This window comes from Pantherophis guttatus, chromosome 18, assembly GCF_059756535.1.
Source record: "Pantherophis guttatus breed Tessera chromosome 18, ASM5975653v1, whole genome shotgun sequence".
Lineage (NCBI taxonomy): Eukaryota > Metazoa > Chordata > Lepidosauria > Squamata > Colubridae > Pantherophis > Pantherophis guttatus.
In genome coordinates, this window is record NC_142080.1 from 3,156,784 (window position 1) to 3,184,191 (window position 27,408).

Here is a 27,408-nt window from a genome sequence, read left to right on the forward strand (position 1 = left end):
TTAATTGGATGCACGAAATCTAACCGGTCCAAAAAAACAGATTAATTTGATGCACGAAATCTTAACAGGTTAGAAAGCGGATTAATTGGATGCACGAAATCTAACCGGTCCAAAAAAACAGATTAATTTGATGCACGAAATCTTAACAGGTTAGAAAGCGGATTAATTGGATGCACGAAATCTAACCGGTCCAAAAAAAAAAACAGATTAATTTGATGCACGAAATCTTAACAGGTCCGAAAAAACAGATTAATCTGATGCAAGATATCCAACAGGTCAGAAAGCGGATTAATTTTAAAACAAGATATCCAACAGGTCGGGAAAGAGATTAATTTGGAGCAAGGCCGGGACCCTCTCTTTCTCAGGCACCCCCCCCACACCCCTTTCCTCAATTACGGGCCGAAATCCGACAGGTGCGGCGTTGCAAGGCTGCTGACCTCACCAAAGCTCCACCAGAGACCCAGCCTGGGATCTGAAGCCTAGCCCTGTTGGTTTTCTGCCTGCCTCTCCTCCTCCACACACCCCTCCCCTTGCAAAGGGATTGAGCTCTTGCCCTCCAGGAAGGAAGGACGATTTGGGTGCAATTTACTGGCTCCCCCCTTCCCCCAAACTCTCCAGATGAGAAATAGTCTCAATAAAAGCTAATTGGCGGCAGGGCCCGGCAAATCGAATTGTTCTCCCGCTCTCTTCCCCCCTCCCCAAATAAGGGGGGCGGGGGGGGCAGCTCCTCCACCCAGCCAGCCTGTAGCTGCCCCAAAATTGAATCTATGAAAGTTAAATTACGGCATGATGTTTTCATGCCCGGGCCTGGGGGCTGCCATGGAATGCCACCCCCCCCTTCGAAGAGACCCCAGACTCAGCAATTGTAAATGAGATGGGGAAGATTGGGCAGTTGGATTTGGGCTGGGGGATTCTGGGAGTCAAAGCCCACCCCTCTTAAATCATGCTAGGTGGGGGAATTCTGGGAGTCAAAGCCCACCCCTCTTAAATCGTGCTGGCTGGGGGATTCTGGGAGTGGAAGCCTACCCTTATTAAACCATGCCGGCTGGGGGATTCTGGGAGTCAAAGCCCACCCCTCTTAAATCGTGCTGGCTGGGGGATTCTGGAAGTCGAAGCCCACCCCTCTTAAAGCATGCCAGCTGGGGGATTCTGGGAGTGGAAGCCCACCCCTCTTAAAGCATGCCGGCTGGGGGATTCTGGGAGTCGAAGCCCACCCCTCTTAAAGCATGCCGGATGGGGGATTCTGGGAGTCGAAGCCCACCCCTCTTAAATCGTGCTGGCTGGGGGATTCTGGAAGTCGAAGCCCACCCCTCTTAAATCATGCTGGCTGGGGGATTCTGGGAGTGGAAGACCACCCCTCTTAAAGCATGCCGGATGGGGGATTCTGGGAGTCGAAGCCCACCCCTCTTAAAGCATGCCAGCTGGGGGATTCTGGGAGTGGAAGCCCACCCCTCTTAAAGCATGCCGGCTGGGGGATTCTGGGAGTCGAAGCCCACCCCTCTTAAAGCATGCCGGATGGGGGATTCTGGGAGTCGAAGCCCACCCCTCTTAAATCGTGCTGGCTGGGGGATTCTGGAAGTCGAAGCCCACCCCTCTTAAAGCATGCCAGCTGGGGGATTCTGGGAGTGGAAGCCCACCCCTCTTAAATCGTGCTGGCTGGCGGATTCTGGAAGTCAAAGCCCACTCCTCTTAAAGCATGCTGGCTGGGGAATTCTGGGAGTGGAAGCCCACCCCTCTTAAAGCATGCCAGCTGGGGGATTCTGGGAGTCGAAGCCCACCCCTCTTAAAGCATGCCAGCTGGGGGATTCTGGGAGTGGAAGCCCACCCCTCTTAAAGCATGCCAGCTGGGGGATTCTGGGAGTGGAAGCCCACCCCTCTTAAAGCATGCCGGCTGGGGGATTCTGGGAGTGGAAGCCCACCCCTCTTAAAGCATGCCGGCTGGGGGATTCTGGGAGTGGAAGCCCACCCCTCTTAAAGCATGCCGGCTGGGGGATTCTGGGAGTCGAAGCCCACCCCTCTTAAATCGTGCTGGCTGGCGGATTCTGGAAGTCGAAGCCCACTCCTCTTAAAGCATGCTGGCTGGGGAATTCTGGGAGTGGAAGCCCACCCCTCTTAAAGCATGCCAGCTGGGGGATTCTGGGAGTCGAAGCCCACCCCTCTTAAAGCATGCCAGCTGGGGGATTCTGGGAGTCGAAGCCCACCCCTCTTAAAGCATGCCAGCTGGGGGATTCTGGGAGTGGAAGCCCACCCCTCTTAAAGCATGCCGGCTGGGGGATTCTGGGAGTGGAAGCCCACCCCTCTTAAAGCATGCTGGCTGGGGGATTCTGGGAGTCGAAGCCCACCCCTCTTAAATCGTGCTGGCTGGCGGATTCTGGAAGTCGAAGCCCACCCCTCTTAAAGCATGCCGGATGGGGGATTCTGGGAGTGGAAGCCCACCCCTCTTAAAGCATGCCAGCTGGGGGATTCTGGGAGTGGAAGCCCACCCCTCTTAAAGCATGCCAGCTGGGGGATTCTGGGAGTGGAAGCCCACCCCTCTTAAAGCATGCCAGCTGGGGGATTCTGGGAGTGGAAGCCCACCCCTCTTAAAGCATGCCGGCTGGGGGATTCTGGGAGTGGAAGCCCACCCCTCTTAAAGCATGCTGGCTGGGGGATTCTGGGAGTCGAAGCCCACCCCTCTTAAATCGTGCTGGCTGGGGGATTCTGGAAGTCGAAGCCCACTCCTCTTAAAGCATGCTGGCTGGGGGATTCTGGGAGTCGAAGCCCACCCCTCTTAAAGCATGCCAGCTGGGGGATTCTGGGAGTGGAAGCCCACCCCTCTTAAAGCATGCCAGCTGGGGGATTCTGGGAGTGGAAGCCCACCCCTCTTAAAGCATGCCAGCTGGGGGATTCTGGGAGTGGAAGCCCACCCCTCTTAAATCATACCAGCTGGGGGATTCTGGGAGTCGAAGCCCACCCCTCTTAAACCAGCCAGACTTGAAAAGCACTGGCTTCCTGCACAAATTCCATTTTTCTCTCGCAATTCCCTCCAGACGGAAAGAGTTTTGGATTCTCCTCTTGCCAGAGTGGGGGAGCCTTCAGCCCCCCCAGACCCATTTTCTCGTCCCTCCCGAGCCTTATCGATTTTTAAATTTTTTTTTTTTATTTCTATTCCGTCTTCTCAGCCAAGCCAGGATTCTCAAGAGCCACTTATAACAATTAAAATCCTAGGCAGAGATATTGACAAGTCCGCGGATGAGACAGAGCTGGAGAGAGGGAGAGAGAGAGAGAGAGAGAAGGAGAAAGAGAGGTGGGTACCAATTTCACCGCCCGCCAAAACGTGTCTTTCCCGGTCAATGTCGAGAAACTCGGGGAACGTGATCGGACAGTTAGCAACGAAAAGCCGAAATGCCCCAGCAAATCCTTGCTTGCATTCCGAAGTCCCTTTTCCATTAGAAAGGAGCAATTTCTTACCTGTCTTACATGCAGAAAAAAATAATACCTGTGTTTCCCCAAAAATAAGACCGGGTCTTATATTAATTTTTGCTCCAAAAATTGCATTAGGACTTATTTTCCAGTTAGGTCTTATTTTCAGGAGGAAATACGGCACTAAATGAGTCCAACTGACTGACGATCTTAACTGGGGCTTATTTTTGGGGGTAGGGCTTATATTACGAGCATCCTGAAAAATCATGCTATTATTTTCCAGCTGGGTCTTATTTTGGGGAAAACAGGGTAGCCATAACACAGGTAGTCCTTGAACTTACGACAGTTCATTTAGTGACCCATTGCGGTTCCCCCCAAAAAAAAAAAAAAAGGCACGCGAGATCGTTTTTTTTTTTCACATGATCCAAATTTTTTTAAATCCCTTCTTCTCCTTTCTCGTACCGGTGCTAAAATCCAGAATTGGGGGGGGGGGGGAAAAACGTCACCGTCATGGAACAAATGAGGATGAAAGCGAAGGCAACGGGAGGGGGAATTAAAAGTAAAAACAGACATGAAGCTTGAGGAACTCTCCGCCACAAGGTGATGGGAATTAGGGCGAATTTTAAGCCAAGGGCTCCCAATTTTTTTCCCCCCTGTTGTTTGAAAGAAAGGGTCCAGCTTTTATTTCATTTGGAAGTTTTGGGGGTCTGTTGTGAGGATTTGACAGCTATTTTCCAAGGGTCTCTCTCTCTCCGGAGTTCTGCTAAAACTACAAGCCGAGTGACGGGGAAAAAAGCAGATTAAATTTACACCTCTAGGCTTTGATCTCTGGCACCAGGAAAACCCCTCCTCATTCCCCCCCAAGCCCTTTTCTTATCTTTATTAGCCCTAAACTTAATTCTTCTTCTTCTTCTTTTTTTTTTGGCAAGGATAGACAGGGAGACAGATGTTTGGGATTCCGGAGCCTATCATCCTATCTTTCTTCTCGAATTGCCGCGAGGAGTGATGGGAGGTTGGGCCCGCACATCTGGAAGGGGCCTGGGGGGGGGTCTTCCGTTTGGGAGGCAGCTGTTTCTGCAAATCTTTAAAAATGAGTGAAAGGGTTTGATTGATTCATCGACTTGCGACCGCCATGGAGCCCCGGGTTTCCGTTGCTAAGCGGGACGGTGGTTGAGTGAGTTGGCCACCTTTCTGGCCAGAGTTGTTAAGTGAGCCTTTGTGGGTTAAGTCACCCGGTGGTTAAGCGAATCTGGCTTCCGCGTTGACTTGGCTTGTTGGAAGGGACCCCGGAGGTCTTCTAGACCAACCCCCTGCTCAAGCAGAATAATAACAGAATAATTACAGAGATGGGGAGGGACCCCCAGAGGTCATCTAGTCCAACCCCCCGCTCAAGCAGAATAATAACAGAATAATTACAGAAATGGGAAGGGACCCCCAGAGGTCATCTAGTCCAACCCCCTGCTCAAGCAGAATAATAACAGAATAATTACAGAGATGGGAAGGGACCCCCAGAGGTCATCTAGCCCAACCCCCCTGCTCAAGCAGAATAATTACAGAATAATTACAGAGATGGGGAGGGACCCCCCAGAGGTCATCTAGTCCAACCCCCCTGCTCAGGCAGGAAACCCGTTTGTTTTTGGGGCCACGGCAAGAGTCGAGTTCGCCGTCAACCCAGCCCGGTTGCGGCCCACGCCTTCAGCCGGATGGACGCAAAGTGGGCACCTGACCACACTCTGCGACCATCGCCGGTGGCTTTAAGCCAGGGTGACTTTGCCGGCGACGGTTTTCTACCGAAAAGGGAGGTCTTGCAAAGGGAGGCCAGCAGTGCCGAACTCGTTTCTGCCCTCCGGCACGTTTTGGCTGTCTGGCTCCCCGTTTTCTCCAGCCTGTACGTCCCTCCCCCCCCCTCTGTCTGGGCTAAGCCTGATGGACAGTAATCTCCGGCAGCCGGTTGGAAGCTTCGCCTGTCCAGCCTTGGCCGTTATCTCCGGGTCTGCCACTTGCATGCTAAACCCCGTTTTCATTACCCCCAAGAGGAGCACTAAAAGGCTGGGTTTATTGCATCCTTGGTGTGTGTGTGTGTGTGTGTGTGTGCTTTGCTTGTGAGTGCATTTCCCTGCACAAAAAGTTTTTATTTCTTTGGAAGGAAGGAAAGGAAAGAAAGAAAATGGGTGGGATGGATGGATGGATGGATGGATGGATGGATGGATGGATGGAAGGAAGGAAGGAAGGAAGGAAGGAAGGACAATGGGTGGGATGGAGGGATGGAAAATGGGGGGGAGAGAGGGAGGGATGGAGGGACAGACAGATGGATGGATGGATGGAAGGAAGGAAGGAAGGAAGGAAGGAAGGAAAGAAAAAGAAAATGGGTGGGATGGAAGGATAGATGGAAGGAAGGAAGAAAAATGGGTGGGATGGATGGATGGAAGGAAGGAAGGAAGGAAGATGGATGGGATGGATGGAAGGAAGGAAGGAAGGAAGGAAAATGGGTGGGATGGATGGATGGATAGAAGGAAGGACAGTGGGAAGGAAGGAAGGAAGGAAGAAAATGGATGGGATGGATGGATGGAAGGAAGGAAATGGATGGATGGATAGAAGGAAGGACAATGGGTGGGATGGATGGATGGATGGATGGATGGAAAGAAGGAAGGAAAATTAGTGGGAAGAATGGAATGGATGGATGGAAGGAAGGAACAAACACTGGACTCCTTCCTTCCTTCCTTCCTTCCTTCCTTCCTTCCTTCCTTCCTTCCTTCCTTCCTTCTTCCATCCATCCATCCATTCATCCTTTCCACCCATTGTCCTTCCTTCCTCCCTCCTTCCCTCCCCTGCCTCTTTCTCTCTGCCTCCTTCAATTTCCCTTCCTTCCTTCCTTCCTTCCTTTCTGTCCCTTATTTCACTTTCTCTGTCTCCAGCACCTCTTCCCTTTCTTTCTCTCTCTCTCTCTCTCTCACACACACACACACAAAAACCCTTTCTAAAAATTGCCTCGATGCTCCTGCCACGGAATAGCATGGCGGGAGTTTCCCCACCTGCAAACAGCCCCCACCCCCACCAACCCACTGCAAATTGGTTGTCAAGGGAACTTATTAAACTCAGGATCTACCTGTTTGGAAATGTGGCTTCGGGCCGTGGTTTGCTTGGAGAAAATTTGGCTGCGGCCATCCTGCCTCTCACTGGGGGCAGAGATCGGTTGAATTCTGATGCTGATTTGAATCCATTTTCCCTAACGCCTTCCTCCCTCCCTCCCCTGCTCCCTGCTCCCCACTCCCCAAATCATCCAATTTTGCAGCTTTTCATGAAGTTTAGCACGGAGCGCACAATCCCAGCTCCTGTGCAAAACCCGAAAATAGGATAACTCAACTAAACCCGGGTTTAAAATAAATACAGCTGTACTGGGTTACTTTCATTCACTCAGCCAAGAATGCTGTGGTTTAAGGCAGGGGTGAAATCCAGCAGGTTCTGACAGGTTCTGGCGAACCGGTAGCGGAAATTTTGAGTCGTTCGGAGAACCGGCAAATGCCACCTTTGGCTGGCCCCCGAGTGGGGTGGGAATGGGGATTTTGCAGTATCCTTCCCCAGGAGTGGGGAGGGAATGGAGATTTTGCAATATCCTTCCCCTGGAGTTGGGAGGGAATGGAGATTTTGCAGTATCCTTCCCCTGGAGTCGGGAGGGAATGGAGATTTTGCAGTATCCTTCCCCTGGAGTCGGGAGGGAATGGAGATTTTGCAGTACCCTTCCCCTGGAGTCGGGAGAGAATGGGGATTTTGCAGTACCCTTCCCCTGGAGTCGGGAGGGAATGGAGATTTTGCAGTATCCTTCCCCTGGAGTCGGGTGGGAATGGAGATTTTGCAGTATCCTTCCCCTGGAGTGGGGAGGGAATGGAGATTTTGCAGTATATTTCCCCTGGAGTGGGGAGGGAATGGGGATTTTGCAGTATCCTTCCCCCAGGAGTGGAGAGGGAATGGAGAATTTGCAATACCCTTCCCCTGGAGTCGGGAGGGAATGGAGATTTTGCAGTATCCTTCCCCTGGAGTGGGGTGAGAATGGAGATTTTGCAGTATCCTTCCCCCAGGAGTGGGGAAGGAATGGAGATTTTGCAGTATCCTTCCCCTGCCACGCCCACCAAGCCACACCCACAGAACGGGTAGTAAAAAAAAAAAAATTGGATTTCCCCACTGGTTTAAGGCCCTTGAAGGATAACCTCAAAAAAACACCCTTCTGAATTTTTGTGGGGTGGGCTTATTCCCAGGAACTGATACGATTCTAATAAAATTACCAGTTTTATGCAGCAATCTTTGCTTAGAGGTGTGTGTGTGTGTGGGGGGGTGTAAATTATCTCGATCGGTTCAAATAAGAATTGCAATTTTCCCCACCCACTGTACTGGTTTTATCCTGCAAAATGCATTCCGTTTTCCCCCCCTCCCCTTCCAAATTCTCCTGTTGCTTGCAATCCCAGCAGCCAAATCTGGTTTTATATCCCTGGGAAAAACTGGCCTTACTTTTTTGAACATCCTACCTTGATGCATGAAAAGGTGGGGGGGGGGAACAGCCTGCAGGAAAGAGGAACCATCTTCAAAGGATTTTTAACCCCAGGGCTAACAATTAGGCAGGTAAGTTAAATAAATAAATAAATAAATACATTTAAAAAAAGCATTTAACAACAACGGAGGCAGACGTTTGCAAAGGAAGCAGGATACGGAAGTCCTCTTAAAAGGGGGTTGTTAAATTCCACGCTCTTTCAGAAAAAGAAAAAGAAAAAGAGGGATAAATTTTTCTGGCTTGTTTTACTCTTAATTTTTTTTTTTTTTTTAGCATTTTTAAGCATTCGACGGTACACCGTGACCGTCATAAATAGGAGTCGGTTTCACACTTATGACCGTGGGGGAATGCCACGACAGTCGTAAGCGTGGAGGGAAAAAAAACGGAAGAACAGAATAAGAACAGAATAAAACAGATGGAAGGGACCTTAGAGGTCTTCTAGTCCAACCCCCTGTTAAAGCAGAATAACAGAAGAAACGGAAGGGACAACGGTCGTAAGTGTGAAAAAACACAGCCCTGAGTCCCGTTTTTCAGTGCCGTTGTAACTTTGGTCACTAAAACGAACTGTTGTAAGTCGAGAACTACCTGTATTATTCCCGTACTCCTTGGTTGATTGGAGAAAACAAAACATTTTTTTTTTTTCTGCAACCATCTGGAAACCTTGCATTAATTGGAAGAATCTGTGGCTTTCTGGTGAGGACTTCATTATATTACATTACATAATTACATTTCCCCAGTGCTAATGTCTTTTTGTTTTGTTTTCTTTCCTTTCCTTTTTTTTTTTTCCTTGTAAAACCGGCGATTTAAAATAAAACCAAACTTGGCTCACCGGTAAGGAATTTGAGCTGATTCAGGGGAGGGGGAAAAAAAAATATATTAAAAGATCTCATTGCATTTGGGGAAAACGTTCGGTTTGCAAAGAAGGAATTGAAAGCTTTTGCAATTATTGGAAAGGAAGTGGGGGAAAAAAATTGAGGAGAAGGAAGGAGTGCTTGACAGAGATGCTACTTAAATTATCTGTGCTAAAAAAAAAACAGGTTTTTTTATTGTTGTTGTTCTTTTAATTTACAGTCTGTGATGGATGGATACGTTTGTGAAATACAATAACAACACACAGCTATACAAATGAAATGGGATAAACAATCAGCAAAGTGACTCACCAAAGCGTGTTTAATACGAGCCCATATTTCTTTTATTTTAATTTTTAATTTTTTAATTTTTTTAAAACACACAAATAAACTTACAATACATCTTTTCGAAACAGAGCATTGATCCGGTCGTAAATTTGTTCCACTTTTTGTTCATCTTGAACAGAATTTTATATATTCTATTTTTGCCCTAACACTTATCACACATCTCAACTATTACCACCTAACGGAAAACGAACTCACATTAACTTGATCAAAGCAATTCCCTTTCTATTAATCCATCTTAAATCTTGATTCAGTTAATACCTCATAGTACATTTTACAACTCTTAGCCTAAATACTCACTATTAACAATACAGTTCAAACATGTTTATATTTCTAAATCTTATTTCCATTTCTAAAACCTCCGTACATTTTATTACTACTTCATATAATATTCAGCCCGCATTTCTTATTAGATTCAAACAGGCATTTAAAATCACGTGCTTGGGATGTCCATCATGTCAAAATTGCTATTAGCCGGTGCCAAAGCTGTGTTTTCGCCACCTTTGGCTAAATTTTAAAAGGTGGTGGACTTCAACTCCCAGAATTCCCCCAGCTGGGCTCAAGAGGGGAATTCTGGGAGCTGAAGTCTATATACCTCTTTTAAAACGAGCAAGGCTTAATTCTTTTACCAATCTTGGTGCAAATTAGTTTTTCAACCCTTTGCAAATCATGTGGGTCTGCGGATCCCACTTATAGAATACAGTAAAATTCTCCGTTTTATTAACTTATTTCTTTATTTGGCTCAGGGATTGAATCGGTTTTTAACCGGTCGGCAATTTGCAAAGTCGGTTAGCAAATGATCGATCAGAACCGCAGCAAAAGTTGGAGCGGAGATTGCCACCCCCTTAAAAGATATTTGCAAAAAGTCAAAAACCACTTTTTCATTCAAATCCTGGGTTCAAAGGGGTATTTTTCTTTTCTTTCTTTCTTTCTTTTTTCTTTTTTTGTTCTTGGAGATGCCGAAAAGGAGAGATTTCTTTAAATGATAATGATCATTATAATTGTAATCTGGGTTCTTATCAGATATTCTGGAATCCCTGGTCAGCCATCCAGGCCTCCAGGCCATGGTTTAATCAGGGCTCAAAAGTTTTGCAAAGAGACTAAAGCTTTTGTCAAAAGGGTGTAAATCACCCTGAATTTGAGGGACAAATGGTCGGGGCCTCCTTGCTTTAAAAGTTGAGAATGGCTGGGAAGGCTATAGGGTGGGTGGAGGGTCAGGCTGGCTATTTATTTATATTTTAGTTCAAAAGAAGGGGAAGAAAATAAAGAGAGGGTAATTCAAATTAAATCTGCAATTAAAGCCAACATAGCTTTTCTCTCCTCCTCCTCCTCCTCCTGCCAATTGGGTGGGAATTGGGACAGATTACGGGGGTCCCGTTCAGGTTTTGGTTTAAATCCACTCGCTTTCTGCGGATCTTCCGATGACGGAGAAAGCGGATTTCGCGCCCTGCTGAATTTGCTCACAGGAGAAAACTGAGTTGGCCCTCCCCACTGGACAAACTCCCCAAGGATATGGATTTTAGTTCCCAGAATTCTCTGCAATGGGCTTGCTGGCTGGGGGATTCTGGGAGTTGAAGTCCTCCCATCTTAAAGCATGCTGGCTAAGGGATTCTGGGAATTGAAGTCCACTCCTCTTAAAGCATGCTGGCTGGGGGATTCTGGGAGTTGAAGTCCACTCCTCTTAAAGCATGCTGGCTGGGGGATTCTGGGAATTGAAGTCCACCCCTCTTAAAGCATGCTGGCTGGGGGATTCTGGGAGTTGAAGTCCACTCCTCTTAAAGCATGCTGGCTGGGGGATTCTGGGAATTGAAGTCCACCCCTCTTAAAGCATGCTGGCTGGGGGATTCTGGGAGTTGAAGTCCACCCATCTTAACTCAAGCTGGCTGGGGGATTCTGGGAGTGGAAGTCCACCCATCTTAAAGCATGCTGGCTGGGGGATTCTGGGAGTTGAAGTCCACCCATCTTAAAGCATGCTGGCTGGGGGATTCTGGGAGTGGAAGTCCACCCATGTTAAAGCCTGCTGAGTGAGGGATTCTGGGAGTTGAAGTCCACCCATCGTAAAATGACTGAGCTTGAGAAATATTGATGTAGAAAACAACCTTCTCTCCCAGAATTCTTAGCAATGGGCCAACTCGCCGGGGCCTTCTGGGAAATCATCCCCTTTAGCTGAGAGCTGTCTGGTTGACTCCCCAGTCTGTCGGACCACAACTCCCATCATCCCTAGGCTTGCCTGCCCACCTCCGTGGCCGGGGTAGGATGGGGGGAGGCCAGATGAGCTCAAGATGCAATCCAGAATATTTGAGTGAAGCTTTAACTCTGAATGTGGTGGTGGAGAGGGGTGGGTGGGTGTTTCAAGCTTGAATTTAGCCCAAAGCCATCACTCTTTCCATGGTTTCACCGGCTGGGGCTGATAGGCATTGTAGTCCAGTCCTAGTCTGCTTTTTTTCCCCTCCTGCCGATGTCTCTTTCTCTCTCTCCAACTGCTGCCTTAAAACGAAGCTCAGCTGCAGAGGCTGTTCAATAACTTTTATATATATATATATTTACAAGCGTTTGGGGCTGATCTTATCCCCTTCGCAATTCTCCGCCACCTCTTCTGCCCCCCCGCTCTTCCCAAAGCTACCCCCCTCCCTCTTTGCACTAGCCCTACAAGTGGAAAGCAGACGCTGGAGCAGCAAGAAGAGAGATCGATGGTGTGAATAATTTAACGGGGAGCCTGTGGGGTGGGGGGTGGGGGCTTGTGGGGGGGGGCGAGGGGCTGGACACACCAGGACGACAGATTCACAGCCCCCATAGGGTCCAGATCAGCAATGCCTTGATGGATCTCCCACCCACCCCCATAAATGCTGACATGCTAATGTATGGACACTATATCTCTAAATTGAGTCTGGGGGTGCATTTCCTCCCAAGTCAACCCAGATTAACCCTGGGTTGTGGGGGGGGGTGGCGGTTCTTAGCAGAGACACCCCCCCTCTCACCCTTCCACATGCCTTCAAAGTGATACAGTCGGTCCTCAACATACGACCACCACTGAGCCCAAAACTAAGCGAGACGTTTGGGTTTTGCCTCATTTTACGACCATCGTTAAGGGAAGCACTGCCTGTTGGGAAGTGAGTCACACGGTCATTGAGCGAGGCTTTTCCCCCCCTCCCCCTTGACTTTGCTGGTTGGAAAGGTCGTAAATTTGGATCACGTGACACCCGCCCCCCTTGTCATAAATACGGATCGGTTGCCAAGCCTCTGCATTTCGATCACGTGACCAAACGGTCGTAAGGGGTGAAAAACGAAGTCCCTAAGTCCCTTTTTTCAGGGCTGTTGTAACTTTGAACGGTCATGAAATGAATTGTTGTAAGTCAAGGACTAACCTGTACGTACAATTTGGAGAGCGGGGGGAGAGAGAGAGAGAGAAAGAGAGAAAAAGAGAGAAAGAGACAGAAAGATAGAGAGAGAAAGAAAGAAAGCGAGAGAAAGAGAAAGAGAAGAAAGAGAAAGAGAAAGAAAGAAAGAAAAAGAGGTAGAGAGAAAGAGAAAGGAAAAAAAGAGAGAAAAAGAGAAAGAAAGAGAAAGGAAAAGAGAGAGAGAAAGAGAGAGAGAGAAAGAGATAGATAGAGAAAGAGAAAGAAAGAGAAAGAGAATGAAAGAGAAAGAGAAAAAGGTAGAGAGAAAGAGAGGAAAAGAGAAAGAGAAAAAGAAAGAGAGAAAGGAAAAGAGAGAGAGGAAGAGAGAGAGAGAGAGATAGATAGAGAGAGAAAGAAAGAGAAAAAGAGAAAGAATGAAAGAGAAAGAGAGAAAGAGGAAAAGAGAAAGACAGAAAGATAGGGATAGAAAGAAAGAAAGCAAGAAAGAAAGAGAAAAAGGTAGAGAGAAAGAGAGGAAAAGAGAAAGAGAGAAAAAGAAAGAGAGAAAGAAAAAGAGAGAAAGAAAGAGAGAGAGAAAGAGAGAGAGAAGGAGAGAAGGTAAGAGGGAGAGAAAAAGGTGGAATTACCAAGGTAAGGAGAAGAGGTAGAAATGTTCTTCTTTCTTTTTCCCTTTTTCCCATCCCTCCATCCTTTCCTGCCTCTCAACCTCCCCTTTTTCTTACTCCGTGCTTCATTCCCTCCCCACACCCTCAATCCCCCCCCAATATTCGAAGCACCAAGGAAAGAGCTAGAAACAGCATCTGTGTAGGATGCTAATCTTAGTTAGTCTTAGCCAAGGTTAGTATTTTCCTGGCTTCGCCACAGAGATCTGAGAAATTTGGGGAGGGGGGAAAGGAATTTTTAAATGCCAGTTTGCTGGTTCCTCGCCATATCTAAACACTGTTCAGCTGTTTGAGGGGGAATCTGGACCTAGCAGGGAATTGCAAATCCCATTTTCTTTATTATTATTATTATTATTATTATTATTATTATTATTATTATTATTATTATTATTATTATTATTATTATTATTATTATTATTAATTAATTTATTAATTTATTTATTATTATTATTATTATTATTATTATTATTATTATTATTATTATTATTACTGTTTTTTTAGGAAAATCACCCCAAAAATCAAAGATTCCAAAAATGGAAAACTGCCAGATTCGTCCGCAGCGACATTTTCGTGGATCAGTTTGACCCGAGGAACAAAATTTAAAGCTGGAAAACGGCACAATCAGATCAGTTCGAGCCCAGCCACACGGTAAGCGTATACAATATATTATAGTTCAACAGACTGTACGAATTTGGGAATTTCTGCGGCGGGAGAAACTTGGGTCTTGTTGGTACAGAGATGGGAGCCTAGAGTAAAAAAAAAAAAAAGAAAGAAAAAAGGCACTCTAGGAAGTCTCGTTTTGTTGGTGGCAGGAGGTGTCCTGTCTGTGTAGAAGGAGGGTATGAAATGGGAATTGAAAGGTTAAACTATGCTAGGAATATTTTTTTTAAGGCTTCTTCCTCCCTCCCTTCCTTCTCATCTTCCTTCCTTCCTCCTTTCCTCTCCTTCCTCCCTCCCTCTCATTCCTTCCTTCCTCCCTCCCTCCTCCCTCTCTTCCTCCCTTCTTATCTCCTTCCTTCCTCCCCTCTTTCCTTCCTCCTTCCCTCTCATTCCTCCCTCCCTCCCTCTGTCTCATTCCTTCCTCCCTCTCCTTCCTTCCTCACACCCTTCCTCTCACTCTCCCTTCTTTCTCCTTCCTTCTCTCCTCCCTCCCTTCCTCCCTTCTCCTCCCTTCCTTCCCTCCTTCCTTCCTTCCTCCTTCCCTCTCCTTCCTCCTCCCTCCATCTCCTTCCTTCCTTCCTCTCCTTCCCTCCTCCCACCCTCCCTCCCTCCCTTCTCCTTTCTTTTCTCCTTCCTTCCTTCCCTCCTTCCTTCCCTCCTCCTTCCCTCTCATTCCTCCTCCCTCCATTTCATTCTTCCCTCTCCCTCCTTCCTTCCTCCCTCCCCCTTCCCTTATTTTCTCCTTCTTTCCTTCCTCCTTCCCTCTCCTCCCTCCCTCCGTCTCCTTCCTTCCTCCCCCTCCTTCCTTCCTTCCCTCCTTCCTTCCTTCCTCCTTCCCTCTCATTCCTCCTCCCTCCATCTCCTTCCTTCCTTCCTGCCTTCCGCCTTCCCTCCCTTTTCCCCCATCTCATGATTGCCACGCGCAACCTTCCCAGCCAGTTTCTGACCACCAAAAAAAAAACATGGTTTAATTTAACAACCATGCGATTCACTTAACAACTGCAGTGATTTGGTTTGCCTTGCTTTTCAACGGAGTTGCCTTCGTAAGTCAAGGACTCCCTGTCGTATTAATCCTGGCTTTTGATTAGCCACGATGGACCGTCGGCTTCTTCTCTGGGCTGCCAAAGCAACTAGCTGGTGCCAATCATTGATTTCTTAATTTAAGATCAGGGCAGAGGCCTCCGACACAGGTGACTCTTAACCGCCTTATTTAAGATTCATTTAAAGGATAATATATCAGCTCTCTGAGTCAGCTGGTCAAAAATGCTGCTTTGTACATTAACGGAGCAATTAAACTGACCTCAAACATGGCGTTCCTGATTTATAAAGCTTAACTCTCCCGCGAAACACACCGTTGTCTGGCAGAAATCGGGGGTTTCGGAGAGGGTTTTTTCCCCTCCCCCCCAATCCCTCGTTCATAGGGGATAACAGTTAGGTGTTCCTTGTGGTGCCCCATCCCGTAGGCTCCGCCCGGCCGCTTCTTTTTGGACCGATCGCCCGGCACAGCTACAACGGGATGCTATATTTGTAAGGCGGGGGAATCCGTCGAGCGCAGGATATATAGGACAGCCAGTTTGGCGTAGTGGTTTTAAGGTGCTAGCCCAGAAACCAGGTGCCTGGGAGTTCTAGTCCTGCTTTTGGTTGGAAAGCCATCTGGGTGGCTTTGGGCCAATCACCAGGAGACGGTGAGTTCTAGTCCTGCCTGAGGCATGAAAAAGCTGGGTGACTTTGGGCCAATCACCAGGAGACAGGGAGTTCTAGTCCTGCCTGAGGCACGAAAAAGCTGGGTGACTTTGGGCCAATCACCAGGAGACGGTGAGTTCTAGTCCCGCCTTTGGCATGACAGCCGGCTGGGTGACTTTGGGCCAATCACCAGGAGACGGTGAGTTCTAGTCCTGCCTGAGACATGAAAAAGCTGGGTGACTTTGGGCCAATCACCAGGAGACGGTGAGTTCTAGTCCTGCCTGAGACACGAAAAAGCTGGGTGACTTTGGGCCAATCACCAGGAGACGGTGAGTTCTAGTCCTGCCTGAGGCATGAAAAAGCTGGGTGACTTTGGGCCAATCACCAGGAGACGGTGAGTTCTAGTCCCGCCTGAGGCACGAAAAAGCTGGGTGACTTTGGGCCAATCACCAGGCTAATCCGTAGAAACAGAAGTTCAGAAACCTGGAAGTACAAGAAGGGAAGGATCAATGACAATGAAGATTTATTAAAACGGAGAAGCAAACTGTCAGGTGTAAATGCTCTGACTATACCAGGGATCAGCTATAGCTCAGTAGTGAAAGGGTTAACCCAGACACCCACCTGGTCAGCTCCTCCCATAGACTCCTCCTTACCTGATTCCCCGCCCACAGGTATAAAAGGCGGGCACACTCCTCCATGTTCCCCAGATCTTGATGTAACCAAATGATGATATGATGAACCTGCAAATAAAAGAAAGATATTTTATATAATGACTCAAGTCTCTTCATTGGGCCTGATCCACCAACCTTGCCACAAATTGGTAGCAGAGGATGGTTGGTAAGGCCCAGAGATCCCGAGACACAAGACAAGAACCCATACCCACCTGCAGGATGGCGACACCCCCGAAGCAACGGGAAGGCAACCCATCGGACTCACCAGGGAAAGCAGGAACCTCAACCACCCCCAAAGCCACCGCGATGGAAGAAAAGGGGGAGATCGAAAAAGGGAAAAGGGCCCACCACGACCAAGAAGAAGAGAAGCTGCGACTCGACGTCCTGCAGCTGTTGAAGGAGCGAGCCGGCGACAAGAACCTCCTCACCGACCTGCGGAGCTTCATAATCGACCGCGAGGTGGCAAGGGGCGAAGAAGACTCGGACTCCGAACTCGAAGAGCTGGACTCGGTGAGTGGATCGCCCAAAGGGGCACTTCCAACGGCCACCGAGCCCCAAAGCCCCGCTCAAATTTTGAAACGGCGGCCATCTTTGTCCACGTGGTCGGACAAGATGGCCGACCGCCAACCAATCGATGGACAGAATTCAAAATGGCCGGCGCGCGAAAAATGCCGGACCATGACCCACGATGAAAGTGACCAGGGGGAGGGGACCGAATCCGACTCCGACCCCTGGTACACCCCCAGCGAGCGGCAAGTGGATAGGGCCATGAAGACCCTTGCCGCCGCCTTCGGCCCAGGCCTCAAAATCACTAAGGAGAGGCCGGAGGGGCCAAAACAAAAGGGAAGACGGGGAGAGGGGCGACGAAGCGCCCACCCGAGAGCCACCGACGCCCGTGACTGCTCGCCAGCCCACCTACGCACCCCAGGGACACCGCGCCTCCGATCGCCCAGGCCGCACACCCCGGACCGCGTGGATTGGGGCAGCTACTTACAGCCGTCGCCGGAGCCCCAACGCCGCCAGGATCTTCGCTCCGGAGATGCAGCCGCTGGACGACGACTTCCGGAGCACACCTGGACCCCCAAGGCCGAAGCCGAGGCCTACCCGACCGGCAGAGGCCTCTACAGCGGAGCTACGGCAAACAGGTCCTTCCTCGACGACGGCGGAGCTGAAATGGACTTCGCGCATGCGCTCTTCCGCCTAGAGGAAGAAAAAAGAAAAAAATTACAAAGCGGGACTTTTAAATTGCCGCCAAGCGTGCCCATGCCTTACTGTTCCTACAGGCACATAAGAAACCATGGACAGCAGCCAGCAGTAAGTAATTTTACTAGTGGTACTGGAAACTTACCCGTTGACTTTCCCAAGTTGAGGATGGATGGGGGTAATATCCTAGAGTGGTCACAGCAGCTCCAGGTTATTTTCCTGAAAGAAAATATGTCTCATTTTATTAATGACCCCCCAGAGAGACCATGGACTTTAGAACTGGATTGCATGCACCATAAGGCGTTCTACCTCTTAATTGCCAGTATATCCCCCACAATTTACCACTGTATAGGCCATAACCTAACCGTGTCAGAAATTATAGGAAAAATGTTTGGGTTGTTTTACAGTGAGAGTGTGTCCACCACCACCCAAATTTCCAAGGATTTCTTTTCCGCCAGGCTCAAGCCAGGGACCCCCATGAGTGAACACCTAGTGTCCTTGAGCGGTACCAGGGCAGAGCTGCACCTTAGGGGAGAAGTTATTTCCGACCAGATAATGAAAAGCGTAATAATCAACTCTTTAGATTATTCATGGAATAGCTTCTTAACACATTTAGACACCATCAGCCTAGGAATGTTATCAGTAGAGAAGCTATCCAACAAGCTCATAGCCGAAGACAATCTGAGGAGGAGCCGCCCCGGCCCTCCCAGAGAACATAAGAGTGAGAAGAGGGTAGTCTTCCAAGAGAAACAACACAACACACCAGAGTGCTACATCTGCGGGTCAAGGGGACACATCAAGAGGGACTGCCCCAAGAGCTATAGGGAGAGAGGCAGGCCAGAGCATAGGCACAAGCAGACGGAAAGACACACATCCGAAGAAAGATATAGGCGTAGAGACTCACCCATTCCCAGGGATAAGAGGGGGAACAGAGACAGCTCACGCGACAGCAGGACAGGATCTCTATATGGGATAGGGGAACACACACACACCACACACCAAGACAAAGGCACCAGCTCATGGCTCCTGGACTCGGGAGCCTCCAACCATACCACCTACAACCAGAAACTACTCTCACATTTCAAGAGGGAGGAATTTTCTATCAAAGTCGCAGATCAAAACCAGGTCAGAGTAACGGGCAAAGGAACAGTCATGTTACCAGGCTTAGGGAAAATAGAGGGGGTACTGTTAGTCCCGGAGATACCCCACAACATCCTAGCCGCAATAAAACTTAGCAAGGAATCTGGGATTGAGGTGACCTTCACCAAGGGCAATGTCAAAGTTAGTAAGGATGGGGAAGACGTAGGAAGAGTAACAATTAACCAAGGGTTACCTTACATAACTTTCCATGAGAACAACACCCACAGTGTAAACACCAACTCAGAGAATACAGAGGGCACTGACCAAAACAGGACAGAGGGTGAACAGGTAGACGAGAGAAAGACAGATAGCGATGATAACACGACACTAGAAATACAACACAACAAACACACCCAAAGGAAACCCTCAATAGGCAGGCCAATGCATGATGACTGCGCCCATCTGCTGCACCGGAAGCTAGGACACGCCAGTTTTCCCGTTGTACAGAAAATGACCAATTGTACCGAGGGCGTCAAAATAAAAAACTGTAAAAACTACCTCGAGTGCTCGGTGTGCAAGTGTTCAAAACTAAAGGTGAAACCCAGACCCAAGAAGTCGTTACGTGCCACCAAACAAATATTCGACTTAGTACACATGGACCTGGTAGGGCCCCTAAGGCCATCCATAAACTATAAGAAAAGGTACTTTCTCACTATAGTGGACGACTATAGTCGATATGGCTTCGTCTACACCTTAAGAAAAAAGGACGAGGCCTTCCAAAAATTCAAGGAGTTTTATAAAAGAGTAGAAACCCAAAACAACAAACAGGTCAAACAAATCATGACCGACAGGGGGTCTGAGTTCCTATCCAAGGACTTCTCCCATTGGCTCAGATCCAAAGGCGTGATTCACTTTACGTCGTCCCCATTTTCCGCCTTTCAAAACGGGGTCGCAGAACGACGGAATTCCACGCTGCAAACGATGGTCAGGTGCGCCTTAGAGGACGCGGGCATTGGCCAACACTTCTGGTCTGAAGCCCTGGTCTACTCCAATTACACACTGAATAGAACATGGTCCAGTGTGATAGACAAAACACCATATGAGATCATGTATAATAAGAAGCCACAAATAGCACACTTGCATGTGTTCGGTGTAACTGCTGATGTACACATACCCAAGCAGCTACGCAAGAAAGGGGATAAGGTATCCAGAAGGCTGAGGTTTATGGGATACGAACCAGGAACCAAGGGCTTCAGGTTTGTGGACAACAATAATAGATTTGTGGTCTCTAGGACAGCGGCATTCCACGAACAAGCCAACTGGTCCAGAATACACTTAAACGAGGTACCCACCGAGCGAGAGGATAGTCCTGCTGAGCAAGCTCAAAGCAAAGACGAGACAGTGAATAGACAGGAAGAGGGCAGGCCCAAGCCCAATCTCCAAGGCGTTAGGGTTGAGGGATGGAAAGAAAACCATCCCAAGATAAGTATAGACTCACTGACACAAAGAGAGGCCAGACATCTACACGATACAGAACAGACAGTAGACAGGCCGGTCAGGTCAACCAGAAATCAGCTACCCAGGAGGTTAAATGATTACGTGATGCACGTGCATACGAATCATATCACACCAAACTCCTACGAGGAAGTGTTAAGGCTGCCCCAGGAAGAAAGGACAAAATGGGAGTTAGCCATGGCCAAAGAACTGGATAGCCTGAGGAAGCTAAAAGTCTACACCCCATCCAAGGTCCCAGAGGGCAAGAACGCAATAGGCACTCGATGGATCTTCAAGATCAAGAACCTGGAGGGTGGCCAAAGCCTATACAAAGCAAGATTAGTCGCCCAGGGGTTTGCTCAAAGGTTTCCTGAGGACTACACTGACACATATTCCCCCACCGTAAGAACAGAAAGCGTCAAAAGCGCCCTGGTCATTGCATCCCTGCTAGGGCTGGAGGTGCACCAGTTTGACGTGCAGACTGCCTACTTGCACGCCAACCTAGACAAAGAAATATACATCAAAGCGCCCCACAGCAAAGAAACCAGCAGGGGGGACACCTGGTTACTCCACAAGAGCCTGTACGGGCTAAAGCAATCGGGCAAACGCTGGTACGAATGCCTGGTAGAGGCCCTGAAGTCTATGGGATTCACAGCGACCATAGCTGACAACTGTTTCTTTACCAAGAAAGAAGGGGACTCACCAGAATACATCCTAGTTTACGTGGATGACATTCTATATATCAGTAAACACGAAGGAAACCGCAACAACTTTGCCAGCAGGCTGGGCAAACACTTCACCCTAAAATACCTTGGGAAGATTAATCGGTACCTGGGGGTACAAGTCAACCAAACGCCAAAAGGTTTCCAGCTGTCGCAGAGAGAGAAAATAGAGGAACTGCTCCACAAGTGCAACATGGCAGACGCCAAGGGATGTGATTCACCCATGCAGATGGACTTTCTGAAAAACATGCATGATGAATCACCCGGGTTTGAAGACAACACATTGTACAGGTCAGTCATAGGCTCCCTCCTATATATCGCTAACTGGACAAGACCGGACATTGCTCTTTCAGTTAATTTATTGTCCAGGCACGTAAGCAAACCCACCACATACCACTGGGACGCAGTGAAAAGAGTACTAAGATACCTCAAACAAAGTGCCAACGCATGTCTAACCCTAGAACCCGAAAAATCCGACGAACCCATCCTCTCCTGCTACGCCGATGCCGACTGGGCCGGAGATACCAAAGGCCGGAAAAGCACATCTGGGTACATATTCTACCTAAATAACAGTCCGGTGCATTGGTACACAGGCAAGCAAATTTTGGTGGCTACCTCGACTACTGAGGCTGAATACATATGCCTCTCCAAAGCTGCCAACAACCTCATCTGGTTCGACGACCTACTCGCCAGCGTGTGGAGAGAACCAGCTTACCCAATAAATATCTATGAAGATAACAAAGCCGCCATAGAGATATCCATGTCCGACGCTGTAGGGCAAAGATCAAGACACATAGACATAAAATATAAGCACGTCAGACAACTCTCCAGAATCGGTTTCATAAAGGCCATTCACTGCGACACAGAAGAACAGACCGCAGACATACTCACGAAACCACTACAGGGCAAACAACACTCACACTTAGTTTCCAAACTCAACATCCACCCAAGGGTGCCAACCAGCCAGTCAGGTCCACAGACACGGGTCAGGCATTTAGAGGGGGATTTGTCAGGTGTAAATGCTCTGACTATACCAGGGATCAGCTATAGCTCAGTAGTGAAAGGGTTAACCCAGACACCCACCTGGTCAGCTCCTCCCATAGACTCCTCCTTACCTGATTCCCCGCCCACAGGTATAAAAGGCGGGCACACTCCTCCATGTTCCCCAGATCTTGATGTAACCAAATGATGATATGATGAACCTGCAAATAAAAGAAAGATATTTTATATAATGACTCAAGTCTCTTCATTGGGCCTGATCCACCAACCTTGCCACACAAACGTTACTATTACCACCTGATCGTCGCGGATGTTAAGAATATTATTTTTACTATGACCCCAATATTATATCTCAATAGCACAACGGACAACACACTTAGATATTGAATTGTTGTGTTTTATATTGTCAAAAATTAAAAAAGAAAAAAGAAAATTATACCAAAGAAAGAAAAAAAGGAATTCCGGGCTTAACCACCTGTCTGGTTTCCATACCCCCAAAATGCCATCCAAAGGGTCTCTTTAATACGTGGACCCCCCCAATATAAAATCTCGGTATTATTATTATACGGAAAAAATTCCAGATTTTTGTAACGGCCACGGCGATATTTCTTCGGGCATCTCTCCCCCTTTTGCTGCATCTTCACCTCCGCGACGCCATCCGATGCAGCAGAGAAGCCGTTCGCTGTCTGCCAAGCGCAGCCCTGCACCCGGCGGAGCCATATTTCACCATTAAGGTAGAGTGTGCCACTTGGTTCAGCTTTTCTCGTGTCTCCTTCTTCTCCCACCCTGCCTCCTCCCAGCTCCTGTTATTTATGGCCTCATTTTCTCCTTGGCGCCACTGGCTGCCAAAGGAAGGCACCGGGCGCGCGGCCTCCACCCCACCTCTCTCCTGTCGTTCCCCCCCACACACACCCCATTTCCCTCCCCGCCCGAAGGATGCTAAAATTGCTAGATGGCAGGAGATTGAAAGGGGGGTGGGGGGGAGACAAAGCCAGGTGCCCGAGGTGCTGGGTGCAGAAGGTGGCAATAAGCGAATAAAAAGCCAACATGCGGACAAAGGTTGTTGGTTTTTGGGGGGATTTTTTTGGCAGCCGGGCGTGGTGCATGGAGACACGGTTGTATCACGGAGGTGGGAGATGGGGGGGAGGGTCTTAGGGAGGAAGGTTCAGAATAGAACCGATCAGAATAGAGCTGGAAGGGAGCTTGGAGATCTTCCAGTCCAGCCCAGGAGACTTTATCCCGTTTCAGACAAATGGTTGTCCGATCTCTTCTTAAAAACCTCCAGTGATGGAGAAGGAAAGAAGGGAAGGGAAGGAAGGAAGGAAGGAAGGAAGGAAGGAAGGAAGGAAGGAAGGAAGGAAGGAAGGAAAAGGAAGGGAGGAAGGGAGGAAGGGAGGAAGGGAGGAAGGAAGGAAGGAAAAGGAAGGGAAGGAAGGAAGGAAAAGGAAGGGAAGGAAGGAAGGAAGGAAAAGGAAGGGAGGAAGGGAGGAAGGAAGGAAGGAAGGTGGTGGAAGGGAAGGGAGGAAGGGAAGGGAAGGGAAGGAAGGGAAGGGAAGGGAAGGAAGGAAGGAAGGAAAGGAAGGGAGGGAAAGGAAGGGAAGGAAGGAAGGAAGGAAGGAAGGAAGGAAGGAAGGAAGGAAGGAAGGAGCCTTGGTGGTGCAGCAGACTAAACTGCACTTAAAGTAGCACTTAGCTGCCAGCTGCCTGCAATTACTGTAAGTTCGAATCTCGCCAAGGCTCAAGGTTGACTCAGCCTTCCATCCTTCCGAGGTAGGTAAAATGAGGACCCGGTTCGTGGGGGCAATAAGCTGACTTTGTATTAAAAAAAAGAACACCGCTTAGGGGGGGCCCGAAAGCCCTACTAAGCAGGTATACACAAAAGTATGAAGGCCATTGCTTAATGCCTTGTAAGCCGCCCTGAGTCTCCGGAGAAAGGGTGGCATATAAATCGAACCAATAAATAAATAAATAAATAAATAAATAAATAAATAAATAAATAAATAAATAAATAAATAAATAAATAAATAGGGAACGGAGGGAGGGAGGGAGGGAGAGAAGGAGGGGAGGAGAAAAAAAAGGAAGGATTGAGATGGACAGAAGGAAGGAAGAATAACAGAATGAAAGCATTGGAAGGGACCTTGGAGGTCATCTAGTCCAACCCCCTGCTCGAGCAGGAAACCCGGCCGATCCCATTTCAGACAAAATGATTGTCCGGTGTCTTCTTCAAGCCCTCCAGGAATGAGAGGATAAAATATAGAATACGGAATGGAGGACTGAACCCAACTCCTGCCCATTTTTCCACCCCACGTCATATTGGCTTCGTTTTAACCATAGTTTGTTTCAGAGGCGAGTTTTCTTTTCAGGGCCTTTTAAAACGTCATGCTTCCCAGCATCTGTCCATCAACAAACCTGGTTTTCCTTTCCCTCCCACCCTCCCAATGCCTTTGTGTGACTTTGTGTGAAAAAATTTATAAATTTGATGGCGTTTCAAGGAAACAATTCAGTTAACACCCATTTTGCAGCCAGCCTGGGATTTTTTTTTGGTTCATTGTGCTTTTAAAAAAGAGAAGCTATTGAAGGTAATTCCAAAAAAAAAAAAAAAAGGAAAAAAGAACAAAAGAGAGGGGGGGAAGAAAAGGCGAATTTAAAAAAGAAATAAATCTGGAGAACCGAGAACGGGAAGAAGCCGCGGCAGCTAATTAAAAAAAAAAAAAAAAGCGACACCAAAAAGAACAACCCACAAAAGATGGGTAGAAAAAGGAGAGGAAGAAAGGAATGAAACAATATATTTTTCCATCGAAAAGAAAAGAGAAAAAAAATTAACAATACGATTAAACACTTCGATTTGAATGTCAGCCTTTCTTCGCTCTGCAAATTCTCAAAAGTTTGCGGCTTGCCCCGCGGAGTTAAATTTAGGACATCGGGGTTCGGATGATAGGTGGTCCTTGGTTTACGACCAGAATTGAGCCCCAACCTATCTGTCGTTAAGTGAGACCTTCGCTCCGTGAGGTTTGCTCCGTTTTACGAATTTTCTTTCCCCAGGTGGATAAGTGAATCCCCGCGGTTGTTAAGTTTTAGGAACACCGTCGTTAAACGAATCGGGCTTTCCCCATTGTCAGGAGGTCGCGATCGCGGGGACTCTGCGACCGTCCTAAATGTGAGCCAGTCATCAAGCAGCCGAGTGTAAATCGCGCGATGCTTCCAGGGTCGTGAGTGTGAAAATCCGGGTCCCCGTTTAACTTCGTCGCTAAATGAGGACTGCCTGTACTGGATTAAAACCCGCTTTTATCCAAAGCTAATTTGCATCCCGAGCAGCTGAGAATATTTTTTTTTTCCCAGCGTGGAATTGGGGATTTTAATCTGGAATTCCTGCCACCTGGATTTGCCAGCTCAGCAGCTCCCAAGCTTGCTGGTGGATAGGGTGTTTGCCGGCCGGCCAGCCGGTTGGTGCGTCAGCTGTCTGGCCAGCTCGCTCCCTGCAGAGCCGGCGGTTTTTCCCGACCCTTGCTTCTCCATCTCTCTTCACACTTGGCTTGGCATGTCCTTGGATGCCGGTAGCTGGCTGCTGGTTGGGTCCGCGATGGAGCAGCGAGGGGTCAAACTAGAGGTGGGGGGGCAGAGAACAGGGGCCGGGCAGAGTTGAGCCCCCTTAGTGGCTAAGGGCCATCGGCACGGGGAAACTGTCCCTGTTCAGAGGAGTGGAAGGAGGGAGGGAGGAAGGAGGGAGAGAAGGAAGGGAAAGGGAAGGAAGGAAGTAAAGGGGAAGGGAAACAGAAAGGGAGGGAGAGAGGGAAGGAAGAAGGAAAGAGGGAGGGAAAGAAAGGGATGGAAGGAAGGGGGAAGGGGAATGTAAGAGAGAAAGGGAAAGGAAGAGGGAAAAGGGAATGGAAAGAGAGAGGAAGGGAAGGAAGGAACTAAGGAAGGAAGAGGAAAAGAGGGAAGGAGGGGAATGGAAAGAGAGAAAGTGGAAGGGGAAGGAAGAAAAGGAAGGAAGTAGAGGGGAATGGAAACAGAAAGGGAGGGAGAGAGAAGAAAGGAAGGGAAGGGAGAGGGAAAAGGGAATGGAAAGAGAGAGGAAGGGAAGGAACGAAGGAAGGAAGGGGAAAAGAGGGAAGGAGGGGAATGGAAAGAGAGAAAGGGGAAGGGGAAGGAAGAAAAGGAAGGAAGGAAGGAAGAAAGGAAGTAGAGGGGAATGGAAACAGAAAGGGAGGGAGAGAGAGAAGGAAGGAAGGGAAGGGAGAGGGAAAAGGAAGGAATGAAAGAAAGAAAGGGAAAAGAGGGAAAGGGGAATGGTAAGAGAGAAAGGGAAAGGGAAGGGAAGGGGAGAGGGAAGGAAGGAAGGAAGTAGAGGGGAAAGGGAAACAGAAAGGGAGGGAGAGAGAGGGAAGGAAGAGGGAAAAAGGAATGGAAAAAGAGAGGAAGGGAAGGAAGAAACGAAAGAAAGGGAAAAGAGGGAAGGAGGGGAAGGGAAAGAGAGAAATGGAAAGGAAAGAAGGAAGTAGAGGGGAAGGGAAACAAAGGGGAGAGAGAGAATAACGGAAGAGAAGGGAGAGGGAAAAGGGAATGGAAAGAGAGAGGAAGGGAAGGAAGGAATAAAGGGAGGAAAGGAAAGGGAAAAGAAGGAAAGAGGAATAGAAAGAGAGAAAAAGGAAGGAAGGAGACTAGCTAGATAAATAGGTGGATGGGAAGGAAGGAAAGAAGATGGCTAGATAAATAAAGAGGTGGATGGGAAGGAAGGAAGGAGGTTAGATAAGATAAATAGGTGGATGGGGAGGGAGGGAGGAAGGAAGGAAGGAAGGGAAAGGGAAAGGAAAGAGGAAGAGGGGAGGACGGAGTGAGACAGAGGAAGGAGGGAAGGCTTTGTTGATGGACGTGTGGGACCTTGTGTTGAGTTGTATGTTGCCTTGCACTGCATTCCCTTTGCAAGCCCTCAACCCCCACCCCTTCTGCCCCATAGAGGGTGGGTGAGTGGGGAAACACTGCCAGAATGGGAAACAACCCAGACGGCCATTGAAATGGAGATCCACAGAATTCCGCTGCTATTGAAATCCAAAAGTGGAAAAGCTTCCCCATTTGCTAATCCTTTGTGTGTCCCACCCCTCGTTCCCCCTTCCGAGCTGGTTTCCATAATCCCCTCTGAGCCAGGAGCCAGGAAATTGGGGAGGGGGGTGCAAGAAAGACCCCCCTTAATATTCATTCCTTTGCCCCTTGCAATTCTCTCCCTTTCCTCTTACCGCCTCTGTGCCAGCTTCCGGAATAATATAGTCTTTGTTCCAATTTACGATCGGAGGATTTCAACTCCCAGAATGCAACAGCCAATCCTACAAGGTGTCAGCACTTCAACCTGCATTTACTCTAGTGCTGACATAAGGAGGAGAAGAGGGGGGCAACTGGCAAGAGGACGCTTGACTTCTCACCTACTTATTTTCCCTGAAGATAATATCCCCTAAGAGATGAGATGGGAGGGAGGACATTCCTGGGAGCTGAAGTAGTAGATATGGGGAGAGTGATTTGGGAAGAAGGCCAATGAGATGCAGAGAATTGGGGAACGGAAAGGGAAGGTTTGGGGGTCAGGAAGTCAGTGTTGGCTACGCCACAATCGGGGACAGATTGTCGTGCTTAATAAATGAAAGATTTCATCAAAGACTATCTGTTTGGAAATGCAATTTATTTTATTTGAGACATTGAAACCTGACACAAGGCTTGGGGGGGGGGTTCTGGGAGTCGCAGCCCACCC

The 27,408-nt window shown here is 48.4% G+C and overlaps 1 protein-coding gene across 1 annotated transcript in view; it reads left to right on the plus strand.

Annotated features, from left to right (window-relative positions):
* EFNA4 (ephrin A4) overlaps nucleotides 1–27,408 on the plus strand; it is a 55,026-nt gene that overhangs the window by 27,042 nt on the left and 576 nt on the right. The window contains exon 6 of the mRNA XM_087881033.1: nucleotides 13,661–13,807. The gene's annotated coding sequence lies outside the window, so the exon portion shown is untranslated. The remainder of the gene's footprint in view (nucleotides 1–13,660; nucleotides 13,808–27,408) is intronic.